We start from the raw sequence: 6,033 nt of genomic DNA on the forward strand, positions 1-6,033 counted from the left end.
GCTGGCACAAGGGGGCTGGAAAGACGAGCACCTCCTATGGACTCTGGAAGGGGAAGGCCACCATGGTCCTGTCAGCCCAGCCAGCCTGAGCAGTCCCACCATACTCCGTTTGAAACCCCAGGTATCAGCAGGGGAGAGGTTCCAAGAGACCCCTTCAGGGTGAGGTGGGGGGAGGGGACAAGGCCTACAGAAGAGCCAGTCTTTACCAGGCTACATGCTGAGGGTCAGTGCCCAGTGCAGGTGATGCTGGTATGTTGGGGATACACCTGAGTTCTGGGAGGGGCCATCCCTGCCCCCTGTGCCTGGGGAGATGGCAACAAATGGAGGTGGTACCACCGGCTACCCTCACCCCAGCTGGACTTTGGACACAGGCTACCCCATCCCAGGCAGGGTGGAGGCATCCAGGTCTTGAAACACACACCACCACCACCACCACCACCATCCCCATTAGAGCCTGGCTGCCTTGCCCTGCCCCTGCCTGCATTTCCACCTCCCCCACAATCACTGGGGGCCTTCCTAAATTGCAGGAGGAGCCAAGATGGCCTTTAAGGCACCTGTGGAGCCCTGCCCTCTCCAGAGAGGACCTAGGTGCTTCTGCCTCTGTGCCTGCAGCTCCTTCCTCCCCTGCACTCGGCCCAGTCCATCTGTGCTAACTGGGCACTGGTTATACCTCCCCTGGCAACTCCACTTCTGAAGGTGAATTCACAGGGGACAGCTGTTGACAGATCAGCACCTGCTCAGTTGACCCTGGATAGTAAACTGAGGCCCAGAGAACTCCTGCTGAAGAGCACAGGGCAAGCTAGGGAGCAAACATGAGCCCACCCTCCTGCCTTCCCAGCTTAGTCACCTGGCAGATAATCTCACTGGCCTCGGGCACAGTGTGAGGAGCAGTGTTTTCCCAGAGGGCAAACCCAGCGTAGTGTGCTTTGGTCAATGACAAAGCGGCCCTGTGTTAGAGAAGCCAGGCTTTGGGCTTCCTTCATCCCCAAGGCCCCCAGACCTGCGTGGCACAGACTAGCTGGCCAGGAGAGGACATCCAGAGTTGTGGGCAGGACAAGCTGTCACTGGTCCAGGGACTGCAGCTTTCCTGTGCAGAACAAGGCAGACCAAGAGTGGTCCCGGCTGGGCTGGGTCTGTCTCTGCCCCGCACACTTTCCTAACGAGGGTTAGGATATGCACAGCCCTGAGAGGGATGCATGGACACCAGGGAGGGGTGCGTGCTCTGAAGCAAGGAGGGAAAGCATCAAGGCAGCAGGGCAGGGAATGCTCACCGGACCGAGTGCTTTTGCAGATGTCCAGCTTTATGAGACTTCGGCCCTGTGAGCTGCTGGGGTCAGCACAGCAAGAGGTCCTGAGTGTGCCGACAAAGGGAAGGGGCCCAGCCATGCAGATGGCCACCAAGGCCTCACCGAACAGCAAACTCTTGCAAAGTCAGGGGTGACCACCATGACATCAGACTAGGTAAGGGCAGCCACCCAATATATTCAAGTCCCCCTCTGGTGCAGTGGTGAGGCCTCAGCTACCCATTCAGAGACATCCTCAGTCCCTTTTTCCCTGGGCCAGAGAGAGAGACAGAGGGAGAGAGGAGGAGACAGGACAGGAGGCCTGCCTTCACAGTTGGCTGAGGAGGCACTGCTGCCAGGCTGCTGCCTGGGAGAGGGAGCAGTTCTCTTGGGTGGTCTGGGAGAGTGGGCGAACAGGCGCTTATCAGGAAGCATTGCCTAATTGGGAAGGTTTATGGGGCCAGGCAGGGGGTCTCCCTGGGGGAGACAGCAAAAGCCACTCATGAGTCATTTGAAACTGAGCAGGACAAAGAGCTCAAGGAGAAATGATCCCACCCAGCCTGCCAGTCGTGGGCAGAATGAGCTCATGGGCTGTGGAGCATGCATGCATGTGTGCATGTGTGTGTGGTGTGTGTCAGGGCAGGGTTAGCACTGTGCTAACACAGCTGGGATTGGGAAGCAGCGCCCAGCAGCGCATTCACCATAGCCTTCTCCCTACATGGCCAGGCTGCCCCCTGCAGGTTGGCAAAGGAAGGGCTCAGCATCAAGTCTAGCATCCTGGTCCAGCACCCAGTCCAGCATCGTCAGCCAGCACCCGGTCCAGCATCCCCATCCAGCACCCAGTCCAGCATCCTGGTCCAGCATCCCCACCCAACACCCAGTCGAGCATCCTGGTCCAGCACCCAGTCCAGCACCCAGTCCAGCGTCCCCATCCACCACCCAGTCCAGCATTCTCATCCAACACCCAGTCCAGCATCCCCATCTGTGGGCAACCACTCCTCGTGGTTTAGGGAATTGTAGACCTGGCCTGAGCATGACGAGCCGCCAGCGTCCTGGCCGCGCTTGTCTCTAAGTCTCAACATAAGGCTGTGTGCGGAACATAACTGTCAACCACTCAGAGGGTTGCCATGGGAATTAAATCACAGAGTGCTTGTTAAGCTCATTGTGCCTTAGAACTTGCTCTGCTTTCCTTATCAGCAATGTAGTGTAAGCTATCTTTAGCAGGGGGTATATGAAACCCTGCACCTGGTCCAAATGTTTTATAGACCTTGACTCTAATCAGTCAGTGTGACTCCCGAATTAGTGTATGTTATCTGTTACTGTCAAACGCCTGAATACAACAGACAATTTATGAATTTTAACCTTGTATCTCTCATATGTATCCTCCTCAATAAAAGACATGAGGGATGAAGGTTTGGCTGCTGGTCTCCACTAGAGAGGCAGTCACCTTCCTTCCCCCAGACAACAAAGTGTCCTGGGTAAAAGTTTGTTCCGCCGTGGTCACGAAGCCTCTGCTGGACAGAGCAACTTCCAACCCAGCCTAGGGTGTGTGTGGCACCTCTGCCATACCGAACACCCAATCCAGTGCATCCCCATCCAGCACCCAGTCCAGCATTCTTATCCAACACCCAGTTCAGCATCCTCATCCAACACCCAGTCCAGCATCCCCATCCAGCATTCATTCAAGCATCCAGATCATCATCCTGGTCCAGCATGCTCATACCCTCTAGGCAGCACCCAACACGGGACCTTTCTTGGGACAATTGCCAAATAGATGTGGGGCTTATTCTTCATGGTGGGACACCATCTATTCATACCACCTTGTCCTCTGTGAGATATATATTGGAGACCTGACGTATAATATGCATTTTTAATGGCTTCAAAAAACTTAAAACATTGTTTTGATTGAACTGTAGATTGACATGCAGTTGTATAAAGTAACAGAGAGCCCTTGTACCCTTTATTCACTTCCTCCAATTTCACAAAACCATAGGACAATATGCTAGGAAACTGACATTGTCATAGTCCATTGGCCTCACTGCATACACTCACCTGTGTGCACATGTGTTTAGCTCTGTGCACTCTCATCACACGTGGAGGTTCATGTGTCTACCACTACAGTCACACTGACCATCACCATTAGCAGGGGATCCCTCGAACTGCTCTCCTTACCTCCTGGCACACTCTAATCTGCTCTCTAACACTTATGTGTTCAAAAGTGCTATATACGTGGAATTATACAGCATTAACATTTTGGGATTGACTTCTGCACTGAGCATAGTGCCCTGGAGAGTCATCCAGATTGTCCAGCATAGCCACGGTTCCTGTTCATTGCCACATAGGAATTACTGCATGGGCCCCCCAGTCTGATTAACCAGTTGCCCACTGAAAAAGATCTGGGCTGTGTCCAGCTTTTGGTTGCTACAAACAAAACTATATGTACAGGATTTGTGTGAATGTAGGTTTTGTTTCTCTGTGATTGATGCCCAGGAGGGCAACAGCTGGGTAATGAGGTGTTTGCATATTTAATTTTATAAGAAACTGCTAAACTGCTTCCTGAGGGGTTGACTATTTATTTCCATCAGCAGTGTGTCAGTGGTCCAGCTTCTCATATCCTCGTTGGCACTTGGGGTTGTCTCGTGTTAATTTTAGCCATTCTGATAGGGTGCAGTGGTATCTCATGTGGTTTTCATTTTCATTTATCTAAAGGCTAATGATGTTGGATATTAATAATTTTTATTTGCTACCTGTGTCTCCTCTGGTGAAATGTCTGTTCATCTTTTGCCCATTTTCTATTTTATATATTGAGGGTATGATTCTTTTTTTCAGATGCCTGGTTTGCAAACATTTTCTCCTGGTCTGTAGTTTGCCTTCTAATCCCTTTCATATGGACTTTTAACAGAACAAAACTTTTTAATATTGATGAGGTTTATCAATATTTCCTTTTATAGTCATGCTTTTGGTATTGTCTAAACTCTGTGCATAGCCTACGATTCTGAAGATTTCTCCTTGTTTAAATGGAAGTTTAATAGTTCTACAGTTTACATGATCCATTTTGAGGAAATTTTTGTATAAGGTGTGAAGTTTAGGTTGAGGTTCATTTTCCCCTGTGGATGTCCAGTTGCCCCAGCACCATTTGTTGAAAAGGCTCTTTCTTCTACTGAGTGCTTTTGCACGTCTGTCAAAGATCAGGTGAGCATGTCTGTGTGGGCCTTTGTGTGGCTTCTGTCACCTTCTGTTTATCTGTGTGTCCCTCTGCAATGCCACTCTGTCTTGATTTCTGTAGGTGTAGAGCAGCCTTAACATCAGGTAGGGTGATATTTCCACTTTCTTCTTTTTCAAGACTGTCTAGCTGCTCCAGAGCCCTCACATTGCCATGTAAATTTTAGAATAAGCTTGTCTGTGCCCACAAGAAGCTGTGCTGGGATTGTGAGAGGAACTGTGCGAGACCTGGAGGCCAATGTGGGAGGACGGGGTCCTCCAGTTCTCAGACACATCATGTTTCTCTTTATTTCAACCACCTTTGACTTCTTCTGTCAGCACTTGGTAACCTCAGCATGAAGATTTTATACACATCATGTTCTGTTTGTAACTGTTTTATTTTCTTTGGAGTGCTCTGTGTTGCATCCCAGTCCCCACGTGCTCACTGTGAGTGTGTAGAAATGTGGTTGAGTTATAGAAGGTTTGGGGGGGGGGGTTCTTAAGATTCACTGGGATTTCCTATATAGATAATCATGCCACCTGTCAACAAGAACAGTTTATTTCTTCCTGTCCTATGTGTATACCTTTTATTCTTTTTTCTCTCTTACTCCACTGACTAGAACGTGCAGCACAGTGTGGAACAGGAGTGGTGAAAGCAGACATCACTCCTTGCTCTCACTCCAAGGGTGAAGCACTCATCTTTCTCACCATGTATGAGACGAACTGTTGGTCAGTAGAGATGTTTTCCCTCTATTCTTATTTGCTGAACGTTTTGTCATGAATGGGTATTGGCTTTTTTCCAAATGCTTTTTCTGCATCCATACAATCATACAGTTTTTTTTCCCTTTAACTATTAATATGATGAATTAAATTGATTGACTTAAAATGTTGAGTCAGATTTGCATAACTGGAATAAATCCCACTTGGTCATGGTGTGTAGTTCTTTTAAGACATTGCTTAGATACAATTTGCTAATATTTTGTTGCAGATTTTTACTTCTATATTCATAAGGGACATTAGTCTGTAGATTTCTCTCTTTTGTACTGTCTGCCTGGTTTGGGGGTCAGGCAGGGCAATACTAGCTTTCTAAAATGTGCTGTGGTCTATTCTCATCTCCTCTATTTCCTTGAAGGAATTGTATAAAATCAGTGTTATTTCTTCTTTAAATGTCTAAACATATTGATATTTTTTTAAAGAGCCACCTTTTTGTTTCACTGATTTCTCTATTGTTTTCCTGTTTACTCCCTTCCTTCTTGCTTTGCTTTTATTTTGCTCCTTTTTTTCTAGTTTCTTGAGACAGGAACTTAGAATATTGACTTGAGAACTGTCCTCTTGATTCATGTAAGTATTCAGGGCTATAAACTTCCCTCTCGGCACTGCTTTAGCTACATCCCCCATATTTGATATGTTGTATTTTCATTGTAATTTCCAAATGTGTGCAAATGAAACAAAGCCTCAACATCATGAAGTGAAAACTGATAGAGCTGATATAGACAAATCCAAAACTGTTGGTGACATTGATGCCCCTCAGTTGGCATTGGGCAAAATT

Source organism: Furipterus horrens, unplaced genomic scaffold, assembly GCF_987537825.1.
Source record: "Furipterus horrens unplaced genomic scaffold, mFurHor1.1.pri manual_scaffold_10, whole genome shotgun sequence".
Lineage (NCBI taxonomy): Eukaryota > Metazoa > Chordata > Mammalia > Chiroptera > Furipteridae > Furipterus > Furipterus horrens.